This window comes from Oncorhynchus gorbuscha, unplaced genomic scaffold, assembly GCF_021184085.1.
Source record: "Oncorhynchus gorbuscha isolate QuinsamMale2020 ecotype Even-year unplaced genomic scaffold, OgorEven_v1.0 Un_scaffold_1439, whole genome shotgun sequence".
Classification (NCBI taxonomy): domain Eukaryota; kingdom Metazoa; phylum Chordata; class Actinopteri; order Salmoniformes; family Salmonidae; genus Oncorhynchus; species Oncorhynchus gorbuscha.
The window spans coordinates 80,610-95,014 of NW_025746218.1; the positions used below are offsets into that span (position 1 = coordinate 80,610).

General features: G+C 40.0%; 1 long non-coding RNA gene across 1 annotated transcript; it reads right to left on the reverse strand.

The window, feature by feature from the left end:
• Positions 1 to 892: 892 nt before the first annotated feature.
• On the reverse strand, positions 893 to 6,451 carry LOC124022815. The gene is made up of 4 exons (XR_006836631.1): positions 6,204 to 6,451; positions 5,876 to 6,013; positions 1,309 to 1,382; positions 893 to 1,043 (listed from the first exon to the last, which is right to left on the reverse strand). It is a non-coding gene; the product is annotated as an uncharacterized LOC124022815 (long non-coding RNA).
• Positions 6,452 to 14,405: the final 7,954 nt, after the last annotated feature.

A 14,405-nucleotide genomic window follows, 5' to 3' on the forward strand; every position in this document is an offset into this window, starting at 1 on the left:
ACTTCAAGCCTATCAACTCCCGAGATTAGGCTGGTGTAACCAATGTGAAATGGCTAGCTAGTTAGCGGGGTGCGCGCTAATAGCATTTCAAATGTCACTCGCTCTGAGACTTGGAGTACATGTTCCCCTTGCTCTGCATGGGTAGCGCTGCTTTGAGGGTGGCTGTTGTCGATGTGTTCCTGGTTCGAGCCCAGGTAGGGGCGAGGAGAGGGACGGAAGCTATACTGTTACACTGGCAATACTAAAGTGCCTATAAAGAACATCCAATAGTCAAAGGTATATGAAATACAAATGGTAGAGAGAAATAGTCCTATAAATACTATAACTACAACCTAAAACCACTTACCTTGGTATATTGAAGTCTCATGTTGAAAGGAACCACCAGCTTTCATATGTTCTCATGTTCTGAGCAAGGAACTTAAACGTTAGCTTTTTCACATGGCACATATTGCACTTTTACTTTCTTCTCAACACTTTTTTTGCATTATTTAAACCAAAATGAACATGTTTCATTATTTATTTGAGGCTAAATTGATTTGTATTGATGTATTATATTAAGTTAAAATAAGTGTTAATTCAGTATTGTTGTAATTGTCATTATTACAAATAAATCAAATAAATCAATAAAAAGGCTTTTTTTTGGTCCTCCAATAATTGGTATTGGCGTTAAAATCATAATCGGTCGACCTCTAATTGGGATGCATGGATCTATCCTAGGCTGTATCCCAAATGGCACCCTTTTCCATTTATAGTGCACTACTTTTGCCTAGACCCCTATAGGCCTGAATCAAAAGTAGTGCACTATAAAGTGATTGGAAATAGGGTGCCATTTGGGACACATATCTATTGAATCTCTTGTCCGATCAGTGCTAGTTCCCTCTGTCACCTTGGCGGTGATGGCGTGTTGAGCCCTGTTGCGTTGCCGTATGGCCTGGTTCTGCAGCTCGCTGACAGCCCACAGTGATGTCAACAGGTTCTACACAGAGATCTAACCCACGATACACGTCCCTCACACAGGCCTCTTTGTACAGTTCACAGATGTCCTACACAAACAGAGGGTAGATAGTGATGACGTCTAACTGATAGGTTCAACACTAAGGCATCTAGTTCTTTGCTAACACATAGTGTGTGTGTGTGTGTGTGTGTGTGTGTGTGTGTGTGTGTGTGTGTGTGTGTGTGTGTGTGTGTGTGTGTGTGTGTGTGTGTGTGTGTGTGTGTGTGTGTGTGTGTGTGTGTGTGTGTGTGTGTGTGTGTGTGTGTGTGTGTGTGTGTGGCGTTAGGTAGGTAGATGATGTCACCTTGACAAACCTCCTGAGCTCTGCGCCCATCTGGTCCATGTTTATCTCCCTCCACTTGGTCATTGTCCTGACCTCCACACTGCACTGCATAGATAAATATACACAAGTGAATGAATGGGGAGCCTTAATGGGACCGTTTTGAAGGTACCAGGGACACACTGGTGTTATCCTGAAGAGAGAGGAGAGGGCTTCCACAGCTCTGGGGTTATGTTATGGTGTTATCCTACAGAGGAGAGGGCTTCCACAGCTCTGGGGTTATATTATGGTGTTATCCTACAGAGGAGAGGGCTTCCACAGCTCTGTGGTTATATTATGGTGTTATCCTACAGAGGAGAGGGCTTCCACAGCTCTGTTGTTCTGTTATATTATGGTGTTATCCTACAGAGGAGAGGGCTTCCACAGCTCTGTGGTTATATTATGGTGTTATCCTACAGAGGAGAGGGCTTCCACAGCTCTGGGGTTATATTATGGTGTTATCCTACAGAGGAGAGGGCTTCCACAGCTCTGGGGTTATATTATGGTGTTATCCTACAGAGGAGAGGGCTTCCACAGCTCTGTGGTTATATTATGGTGTTATCCTACAGAGGAGTTATATTAGTGTTTCCACAGCTCTGGGGTTATATTATGGTGTTATCCTACAGAGGAGAGGGCTTCCACAGCTCTGGGGTTATATTATGGTGTTATCCTACAGAGGAGAGGGCTTCCACAGCTCTGGGGTTATATTATGGTGTTATCCTACAGAGGAGAGGGCTTCCACAGCTCTGGGGTTATGTTATGGTGTTATCCTACAGAGGAGAGGGCTTCCACAGCTCTGTTGTTCTGTTATATTATGGTGTTATCCTACAGAGGAGAGGGCTTCCACAGCTCTGTTGTTCTGTTATATTATGGTGTTATCCTACAGAGGAGAGGGCTTCCACAGCTCTCCACAGCTCTGGTTATATTATGGTGTTATCCTACAGAGGAGAGGGCTTCCACAGCTCTGGGGTTATATTATGGTGTTATCCTACAGAGGAGAGGGCTTCCACAGCTCTGGGGTTATATTATGGTGTTATCCTGAAGAGAGAGGAGAGGGCTTCCACAGCTCTGGGGTTATATTATGGTGTTATCCTACAGAGGAGAGGGCTTCCACAGCTCTGGGGTTATATTATGGTGTTATCCTACAGAGGAGAGGGCTTCCACAGCTCTGTTGTTATATTATGGTGTTATCCTACAGAGGAGAGGGCTTCCACAGCTCTGTTGTTATATTATGGTGTTATCCTACAGAGGAGAGGGCTTCCACAGCTCTGTTGTTATATTATGGTGTTATCCTACAGAGGAGAGGGCTTCCACAGCTCTGTTGTTATATTATGGTGTTATCCTACAGAGGAGAGGGCTTCCACAGCTCTGGTTATATTATGGTGTTATTATCCACAGCTCTGTTGTTATATTATGGTGTTATCCTACAGAGGAGAGGGCTTCCACAGCTCTGTTGTTATATTATGGTGTTATCCTACAGAGGAGAGGGCTTCCACAGCTCTGTTGTTATATTATGGTGTTATCCTACAGAGGAGAGGGCTTCCACAGCTCTGTTGTTATATTATGGTGTTATCCTACAGAGGAGAGGGCTTCCACAGCTCTGTTGTTATATTATCCACAGCTCTGTTATATTATGGTGTTATCCTACAGAGGAGAGGGCTTCCACAGCTCTGTTGTTATATTATGGTGTTATCCTACAGAGGAGAGGGCTTCCACAGCTCTGGGGTTATATTATGGTGTTATCCTACAGAGGAGAGGGCTTCCACAGCTCTGGGGTTATATTATGGTGCTCTGGGGTTATATTATGGTGTTATCCTACAGAGGAGAGGGCTTCCACAGCTCTGGGGTTATATTATGGTGTTATCCTACAGAGGAGAGGGCTTCCACAGCTCTGGGGTTATATTATGGTGTTATCCTACAGAGGAGAGGGCTTCCACAGCTCTGGGGTTATATTATGGTGTTATCCTACAGAGGAGAGGGCTTCCACAGCTCTGTTGTTATATTATGGTGTTATCCTACAGAGGAGAGGGCTTCCACAGCTCTGTTGTTATATTATGGTGTTATCCTACAGAGGAGAGGGCTTCCACAGCTCTGGGGTTATATTATGGTGTTATCCTACAGAGGAGAGGGCTTCCACAGCTCTGTTGTTATATTATGGTGTTATCCTACAGAGGAGAGGGCTTCCACAGCTCTGTTGTTATATTATGGTGTTATCCTACAGAGGAGAGGGCTTCCACAGCTCTGTTGTTATATTATGGTGTTATCCTACAGAGGAGAGGGCTTCCACAGCTCTGTTGTTATATTATGGTGTTATCCTACAGAGGAGAGGGCTTCCACAGCTCTGTTGTTATATTATGGTGTTATCCTCCACAGTTATATTATGGTGTTATCCTACAGAGGGCTTCCACAGCTCTGTTGTTATATTATGGTGTTATCCTACAGAGGAGAGGGCTTCCACAGCTCTGGTTATATTATGGTGTTATCCTACAGAGGAGAGGGCTTCCACAGCTCTGTTGTTATATTATGGTGTTATCCTACAGAGGAGAGGGCTTCCACAGCTCTGGTTATATTATGGTGTTATCCTACAGAGGAGAGGGCTTCCACAGCTCTGTTGTTATATTATGGTGTTATCCTACAGAGGAGAGGGCTTCCACAGCTCTGTTGTTATATTATGGTGTTATCCTACAGAGGAGAGGGCTTCCACTACAGAGGAGAGGGCTTCCACAGCTCTGGTGTTATCCTACAGAGGAGAGGGCTTCCACAGCTCTGTTGTTATATTATGGTGTTATCCTACAGAGGAGAGGGCTTCCACAGCTCTGTCCACAGCTCTGTTATATTATGGTGTTATCCTACAGAGGAGAGGGCTTCCACAGCTCTGTTGTTATATTATGGTGTTATCCTACAGAGGAGAGGGCTTCCACAGCTCTGTTGTTATATTATGGTGTTATCCTACAGAGGAGAGGGCTTCCACAGCTCTGTTGTTATATTATGGTGTTATCCTACAGAGGAGAGGGCTTCCAGCTCTGTTGTTATATTATGGTGTTATCCTACAGAGGAGAGGGCTTCCACAGCTCTGTTATATTATGGTGTTATCCTACAGAGGAGAGGGCTTCCACAGCTCTGTTGTTATATTATGGTGTTATCCTACAGAGGAGAGGGCTTCCACAGCTCTGTTGTTATATTATGGTGTTATCCTACAGAGGAGAGGGCTTCCACAGCTCTGTTGTTATATTATGGTGTTATCCTACAGAGGAGAGGGCTTCCACAGCTCTGTTGTTATATTATGGTGTTATCCTACAGAGGAGAGGGCTTCCACAGCTCTGTTGTTATATTATGGTGTTATCCTACAGAGGAGAGGGCTTCCACAGCTCTGGGGTTATATTATGGTGTTATCCTACAGAGGAGAGGGCTTCCACAGCTCTGTTGTTATATTATGGTGTTATCCTACAGAGGAGAGGGCTTCCACAGCTCTGGGGTTATATTATGGTGTTATCCTACAGAGGAGAGGGCTCCACAGCTCTCCACAGCTCTGTTGTTATATTATGGTGTTATCCTACAGAGGAGAGGGCTTCCACAGCTCTGTTGTTATATTATGGTGTTATCCTACAGAGGAGAGGGCTTCCACAGCTCTGGGGTTATATTATGGTGTTATCCTACAGAGGAGAGGGCTTCCACAGCTCTGTTGTTATATTATGGTGTTATCCTACAGAGGAGAGGGCTTCCACAGCTCTGTTGTTATATTATGGTGTTATCCTACAGAGGAGAGGGCTTCCACAGCTCTGTTGTTATATTATGGTGTTATCCTACAGAGGAGAGGGCTTCCACAGCTCTGTGTTATATTATGGTGTTATCCTACAGAGTAGAGGGCTTCCACAGCTCCTTGGAGTGTGTCTTATGTTCTGATGTTCCTCTGAGAGCCCTCTATCCTGGCTGTAGCGGTTGGGATGGGGAGGACCGTTTTCCCAGAGAACTGTCCCCTAACCATGGACACCTTGTTCCTCATGTTCTCTGAATGACCAACTAGGTCTTGTGACATCAAATGCGGCCACGTCTGATGGTTCTTCTCGTTGGACGGTAGTGGCACACACACACACACACACACACACACACACACACACACACACACACACACACACACACACACACACACACACACACACACACACACACACACACACACACACACACACACACACACACACACACACACACACACACACACACACACACACACACACACACACACACACACCTTGACAAAGTAGACCTCTATCTGTTCATGGCTTTGGTCTTATGGATAAACACACATGTATTGTAGTCATTGACTACATCTTAATATGATGACTACATGTGGATATTGTCACCTTGACCAAATAGAGAAGGCAAAATCTTTGGTATAAACAAGCAGTGACAAATATTCCCTGTAATCTATCAATATAGGTCTAACCTTATTTCATGCTAGTTGTTTAATTATTTAACATAATTCAGGTCAGAATCATTTAGTGGACTGACTGACTGTAATATGGATTGGGGACTGGGTTCAAACAACAACACGTGATTACCTGTTCAACAGTGAATGACATCTGTGGAAGAAGAGGCTGGGAGACCAAGCCAAAAAGTTTCCTGCAGTTTTCAGCAATTATGGACACAGCTTTCTTCTTGAGAACATAACATTATTTGTCTTTAGAAGCAGGTAAGGCCTAAAGATTGATTTACAAAATAGTTAGAAATTACAGGCAGTAGCCATGACAATGTTCCACTGTAAAAAAACAGTCAAGTAAAACTATTATTTACAGTCTCCTTTTGCTCATCGACCCAAAACAACAATGTGTTTACAGCACTAATAACACATTCAAGTACTAAAGTGACTGAGTAACCTGCCAGCCTCACCTCGGGGAGCACCAGTCGATGGTAGAGTCAGAAACAATACCTTGCTTTTCGAAGAAACCTTTCAGAACAGTCTGGCATTCCTCGACTGTAACACACTTCTTCTCCCAGGTTTCCTGCCTCACTTCCAAAATCCGACAAAAACGTTTGTTTTTATACACTTTACTCTGTCATCCTCCTAAAAAGGGGGGACATTCTCCTCGACAGACATGTTTCATCCTGACAATTCCTTGTCACTAAAACTTCAAACTTGTGTCACTATATATCGTTATTTCATTCCGCGGGGAAGTATGTAACAGTTTCTGACTATTTGACGAACTCATCATGTTTGACGTGAGAGGTATGCGTGCTCTCCTGCGCAGGCTTTTCCTTTGCCGTACAATGTTAGAGCGCGGTGCAGCGTCTCGTTTCCTTGCCGACGATTATACAGATGCTCAAACTTCCTTGTATCTTCAAAGAGAAAACCACTCCTGGAAAAACAAATATTCCCTAATTGCTCAGTAGTTGTAGGTTTTTTCAAACCATATTCAGGGTTGGGGAGTAACGGATTACATGTAATACGTTACATGTAAGAGATGACAAAAACGGCAATTGTAATCCGTTACATTTACCAGCAAAAATATTGTAATCAGATTACAGATACTTTTGAAAAACTAGATGATTACTTCGAGGATTACTTTTAAATTCAGAAAAGATGTTTACGAAAAAAAATGTTTGACACTCCTCTGTTTTCTCAATGACATTAAAATCAGCATTGAAAAAAATCTCAAATTTAAGGTGGTTCCACTTGAGCGAGTCTGACCACAACTCAGACACACCAAATGTGTTTGATGGATCGCGGGAAAAGAGCAGCAATAGCATTTTGTAGGCTACAGTCCAAGCTATGTCTTCCATTGCTGCGACTGCTGTCGGCATCCAAAGATTATACAATTCTAATAAACGCTTGGAGGTAAGGATGACAGCTGTGGTGTACTGTAGTCTACGGCGAAATATCTTTCACTTGTTGTTGATATCTACATAGCGCATTGATGTGAATCACACTGCTGCTCTCTCATTTAGCTATTTGCGCTTTACGGATTGTGGTTGTTGTGGATGGCTGTTCACAAATCTAAATGTGTATTTGAACCAAGTAATGGTTGAATTCAATAAGTTTATGCTGCCTATCAATCATTGTTTTTGAAACCAGTGGACAGCCAGTGAAGAAATGCGCTCGTGCACATCTGCATAGTGCGGATCATATAAATAATAAAAGTGGGGCTTTTATCAGTGGTGGAAAAAGTACTCAATTGTCATACTTGAGTAAAAGCAAAGATTCCTTAATAGAAAATGACTCAAGTAAAAGGGAAAGTCACCCAGTAAAATACTACTTGAGTAAAAGTCTAAAAGTATTTGGTTTTAAATATACTTAAGTATCAAAAGTAAAAAAGCTAAATAATGTCTTATTCCTTATATCAAGCCAACCAGACGGCACAATGTTCTTGTTTTTTTTGTTATTATTTATGTATCGTCAAGGGCACACTCCAACACATAATTTACAAATTAAGCATTTGTCTTTAGTGAGTCCACCAGATCAGAGGCAGTGGGGGTGAACAGGGATGTTCTCTTGACAAGTCTTTGAATTGCACCATTTCCCTGTGCTGCTAAGCATTCAAAATGTAATGAGTACTTTTAGGTGTCAGGGAAAATGTATGGAGTAAAAAGTACATCATTTTCTTTAGGAATGTAGTGAAGTAAAAGTCAAAGTTGTCAAAAATATAAATAGTAAATTACAGACACTAAAAAAAATACATAAGTAAAAATACTTTAAGGTACTACATAAGTACTTTACACCACTGGCTTATATTGCTCAATCTGATTCATGCTGATAAAAAAAAATACATCCATAGGCCTAATACACACATGCTCAAACTTGCACACTTTTGATAGACTTAAAGGGGCAATCTGTAGTTGCTACATACATTTTTGGACTGGATAAATGATATACATATATATTAATGTAAAGATATAATTTAATCGTATTATTATATGTAGTAGAAAGCGATGGGTTAGAAAAAGTCTACATAACCAACCCAGAAAGTAAAATGTAACATCCATATATGGCCAGCTATGTAAACTTTGAACATTTATTTATCCTGCAATAGATCATTCAATTGGTAACATACATTTGTGCCTTCTTCTAATGCCTCTTAAGGGGAAAGTCATCTAAAAGTAACTGAATATAATCAGATTACGTTACTGAGTTTGGGTAATCCAAACATTACATTACTAATTACAATTTTGGACAGGTACAGTAATTAGTAACATTTAGAAAGTAACCTACAGTAACCAACCCTGAAAATATTTTATAATAATTACTAGTTGACTACAGAAAGAGCATGGCAAATGTAGGTAGTGGAATAACCTAAATTGCAATCCAGGGTAAGTTTGTTGAATAAATTCACCTGCATTGATGTAGAATTGTGTTTGGGCAAACATTCAACATGTAGATCAGACTTTTAAATGGAATACAATTGTATTGTATTGAACTGATAATCCCAACTGTAGGCTGGGATGTTGTAGGTGTTGTCCTTTGGGACTATGGGGCCCAGGGGGTGATCATCTCCATTTTAGGGGTTTGTGTGTACAATGCTGTCCAATGTCCATGGCAACAGACAGTGCTGTGACAGGGGCTGAACTCAGCCTTCTAAAGCCCTAACACTGGTCAGGGTAGATAAGAAGAGGAACAGAGAAGTGTCATTTCAGACTTCCGACTAACACGTGAGTGCAGAACTAGTAGACATGCATGTGGTGAGTTCATTCATATAGTAATTGTGCTGAAATGTAATATATTTAGATAAGGTTAGCAGCCCATAAGCCGATACATTTCAGAGTTATATTGATGATCACTAAGGTTAATATGACCATATTGATTATCAATTTTCACAACACAAAGACAAATGTACCCAAGAACCTTCACCCCTCGTAATGTGATTATGAATCATGCAAACATGAAAATATTTTTTTGCCATTATCTCCAAATGCAGCACTCTCAATTATAAAGAGTCCTGTATAGGAGGATGACGAATGTGGGAACTTGTCTTCTTGAATTCTTGAGATGTGGTCAATAATGCAATTACCTGCAAATAATGACAGACATTTTGTCAAATTTGCCTACAGTTCCTTATTATTAACATTACTACTTCCAGATTACAGCAACCTGACCTATGTTGTGTTTCCTTTCTTACACAGGCTACACCAGGGGGAGGAAACCCTGGTCCTGGAGGACTGCAGCCACTTGATGTGTTGGATTTAACCAACCTGGAAGACCAGGTGTGTTGAATGTAGGCAATCACTGAACTGATCAGTCAGCTCAGTTGGTCAGGTGTGGTGCCGAGTTGGAACAAAATCCTGCAGTACCTGTGGCACTGCATGAACAGGGTTGCCTACCCCTGGGCTACAGAGTAGGCTACCTATTTTCAGAACTCGGTTCTACTCAACACGTGATAGTGTTGAGTAGACCAACCCTCACCTTTGATGTAGGCTAGATAGCTAGAGTAAGACAGCATGTCAAGGATGCCCCCTGCAGGATATAGGCAGCCTACCAAGGGCGCATCGGCCTTTCACACAAGTGTTCATCTCCAGCAGGATAGACTGTGCTGAGCTTTCTATTTAGACTGTGCTTAGCTTTCTATTTAGACTGTGCTTAGCTTTCTATAGCTTTCTATTTAGACTGTGCTTAGCTTTCTATAGCTTTCTATTTAGACTGTGCTTAGTTTTCTATAGCTTCCTATTTAGACTGTGCTTAGCTTTCTATAGCTTTCTATTTAGACTGTGCTTAGCTTTCTATTTAGACTGTGCTTAGCTTTCTATAGCTTTCTATTTAGACTGTGCTTAGCTTTCTATTTAGACTGTGCTTAGCTTTCTATAGCTTTCTATTTAGACTGTGCTTAGCTTTCTATAGCTTTCTATTTAGACTGTGCTTAGCTTTCTATTTAGACTGTGCTTAGCTTTCTATAGCTTTCTATTTAGACTGTGCTTAGCTTTCTATAGCTTTCTATTTAGACTGTGCTTAGCTTTCTATAGCTTTCTATTTAGACTGTGCTTAGCTTTCTATTTAGACTGTGCTTAGCTTTCTATTTAGACTGTGCTTAGCTTTCTATAGCTTTCTATTTAGACTGTGCTTAGCTTTCTATAGCTTTCTATTTAGACCGTACTTAGCTTTCTGTAGCTTTCTATTTAGACTGTGCTTAGCTTTCTATAGCTTTCTATTTAGACTGTGCTTAGCTTTCTATAGCTTTCTATTTAGACTGTGCTTAGCTTTCTATTTAGACTGTGCTTAGCTTTCTATAGCTTTCTATTTAGACTGTGCTTAGCTTTCTGTAGCTTTCTATTTAGACTGTGCTTAGCTTTCTGTAGCTTTCTATTTAGACTGTGCTTAGCTTTCTATAGCTTTCTATTTAGACTGTGCTTTGCTTTCTATAGCTTTCTATTTAGACTGTGCTTAGCTTTCTATTTAGACTGTGCTTAGCTTTCTATTTAGACTGTGCTTAGCTTTCTATAGCTTTCTATTTAGACTGTGCTTAGCTTTCTATAGCTTTCTATTTAGACTGTGCTTAGCTTTCTATAGCTTTCTATTTAGACTGTGCTTAGCTTTCTATAGCTTTCTATTTAGACTGTGCTTAGCTTTCTATAGCTTTCTATTTAGACTGTGCTTTGCTTTCTATAGCTTTCTATTTAGACTGTGCTTAGCTTTCTATAGCTTTCTATTTAGACTGTGCTTTGCTTTCTATAGCTTTCTATTTAGACTGTGCTTAGCTTTCTATAGCTTTCTATTTAGACTGTGCTTAGCTTTCTATAGCTTTCTATTTAGACTGTGCTTAGCTTTCTATAGCTTTCTATTTAGACTGTGCTTTGCTTTCTATAGCTTTCTATTTAGACTGTGCTTAGCTTTCTATTTAGACTGTGCTTAGCTTTCTATTTAGACTGTGCTTAGCTTTCTATTTAGACTGTGCTTAGCTTTCTATTTAGACTGTGCTTAGCTTTCTATTTAGACTGTGCTTAGCTTTCTATTTAGACTGTGCTTTGCTTTCTATAGCTTTCTATTTAGACTGTGCTTTGCTTTCTATTTAGACTGTGCTTAGCTTTCTATTTAGACTGTGCTTAGCTTTCTATAGCTTTCTATTTAGACTGTGCTTAGCTTTCTATAGCTTTCTATTTAGACTGTGCTTAGCTTCCTATAGCTTTCTATTTAGACTGTGCTTAGCTTTCTATTTAGACTGTGCTTAGCTTTCTATAGCTTTCTATTTAGACTGTGCTTAGCTTTCTATAGCTTTCTATTTAGACTGTGCTTAGCTTTCTATAGCTTTCTATTTAGACTGTGCTTAGCTTCCTATAGCTTTCTATTTAGACTGTGCTTAGCTTTCTATTTAGACTGTGCTTAGCTTTCTATAGCTTTCTATTTAGACTGTGCTTAGCTTTCTATAGCTTTCTATTTAGACTGTGCTTAGCTTCCTATAGCTTTCTATTTAGACTGTGCTTAGCTTTCTATAGCTTTCTATTTAGACTGTGCTTAGCTTTCTATAGCTTTCTCTTTAGACTGTGCTTAGCTTTCTATAGCTTTCTATTTAGACTGTGCTTAGCTTTCTATAGCTTTCTATTTAGACTGTGCTTAGCTTTCTATAGCTTTCTATTTAGACTGTGCTTAGCTTTCTATAGCTTTCTCTTTAGACTGTGCTTAGCTTTCTATTTAGACTGTGCTTAGCTTTCTATTTAGACTGTGCTTAGCTTTCTATGGCTTTCTATTTAGACTGTGCCTAGCTTTCTATTTACGTTTTGGGTGTTGAACAGTCTGGAGAATCAGGGGGCTTTGTCTCATGGGATTTAACTAGATTTTTAAATGAGAAAACAGTTGAATCGCTAAAATTAATCACTGAAATCAAATTAATTTAAATAATAACAAACTTTACTGTAGTTGGAAGAAAGGTGCTCTCCTAAAGTTTGCCTATTCTTGATGAGGCATGTCACCACGTCAGAAGGGAAATAAAAGCCTTCAGTTTTCTGACTCTCAAGACGATGCTACATTTGATTATGAAGAATTCTGACGTTGCATTGGGTAGGTTAGCTATCATGTCCTGCAGAGGGCACTGCTTTGTCTCTTTTAGCAGACTTCTCTCAAGACAACGCTTGACTTTTTCATGCCTCTGAGTTCCCCTCGTATTATGCAACAGAGTGAAATACAACGGTGAGTTTTTCACATGTAATCCAAACAAGAACTGGGCTATTAGATCAGATTGTGCGATTTCAACATTGATGAGGTGTGTTTTTCAGTAGCCTCTGTCTATTTTAACAGCAATTAGGCAAACGTCTATACGCCAGCAGTGCCACTAAAATGCAGTCAAATGTAGGCTAAACTTATACCATAATAAACTGCCAGTGATGAAATGAATAGGGCCGACGGATAGGCCTACGACAACACAACACAAACATAGTTGTACGCTATTCCATCAATCTGAAAGTGTAGCCTAACATGGTAACGGCTATGTGGCTGTCGGAAAGTAGCTATCGATGGAAATAGTTGACATTTACACGCACAGGTTGTGTAACTTTAATGTAGAAATGTAGGATGCATTTTTAAATGATAAAGAAGTGAATATCGTACAATTTTAACAGCATAAAATCAATAGTCCTACTAACGACTTGAATGAGTATTATTTATTAGAATAGACTAATGTTGGCGTATGTATTTGTTTATTTATTTCGGTTATTTATTTTATCATGGAATTCCTTACATCCCCATATTATTATTATTTATAAATGGGTCTATAAAGACAAAAAAACACAAGGAAAACATCTCGATAGATATGAATGCAGATATGAGCCCACATCAAACCTAATAGTCTAAAAATCAACGATGCATTTTACTAAAAAGAATCCATATTGATAAACAAACAAACACGCTGTTTTTTTTATACCGCTGGAATTGTGTTACAGCAGAGAGACTAGCATGTCAAATCCGGCCCCATGCAGGTTTCCCATGAGGCTACTGCTGTGTTATGTAAGCCCCCGAATGAACAAATTTGTTATCCCACACCCGAGGGCATCTGTTGATGGATACGCTGTCCTGTGGGACAGAGTAAAGCTCCAGTACAACAGCCGGCGCTTATCTTGAAAGGCTTGTTTTAAGTGTTCCTCTGTTAATATACAAAAGATTTAAGGACACCCATTACCTGACTATTGTGGTATAATCCCATGGTTTTGTGTTAAACGTGCACAGTTGATAGTTTGGACATATGTCTGCTACTTAAATATCCAATTCAGCCGTTTTTATCTCAATATCAAAACATTTCTTGGTAACAATTGAGTACCTTACTGTGATTGCTTTCAATTAAAATGTTCAAATATAAACAAAAAAGCGCTTTCTCAATCAATAATTTGCTAGGACTGTCTGAGTGGGAGGGGAAAACTGAAAATATATTATTATTATTGGTCTATTAACTAATTTACCACCTGGTGATTTCACCAGGCAGGCCAAAACTCCATTCCCCGAAACAGTTAGCCATTCCAGGCAGTCTTTTCAAACAGCTCTTACACTAAAAGGGAATTATCATCATTTTCACAATTCAACAGTATTATTCCTACCTCATAGTGCGGAATAATATAAAACACTGGGAATCACTTTTTTGACTGCACTGGGCCCTCAAGGGTTTTAGTTTTCATTTACAGGCTTTCAATATTTGTTTTATTGCAGGTATGTCCCACCAAAAGATGTCAGCAAATTATAATCAAATCTTTAATCAAAATAAGCTAAATATATTAAAGCCATAATATTCTAGAATTAGGACCTAACCAGTATATTGTCCGTAAATGTGAGTCACACAAAACTATTTTTCACAATTTAATAGTCCAGAATATTGAAAGATACATGCATATCTTATTCGCTTAGAATTTCACATCACTCCATGTCGCTCTCTTTAAAAAAAAACTGTATCTCAAAACCCAAGAAAATATAAAGAAAAAATATGAAAATATATTTGATCAAATGGAGCCATAAGTAAAGCCTAATATAATTTATTGTACAGAAACCCTTCCAACACATGGCCTGCCGGTCCTGCACAGTGACCCATGGTAGCACAGTTACTGCACAGGGGAGTGTTCGGTGTGTGTAGTGGGTGTGGAGGGGTGTGGAGGACTTAGACTAAGGGGAGTGGTGGGACACTGAGGGGAGGG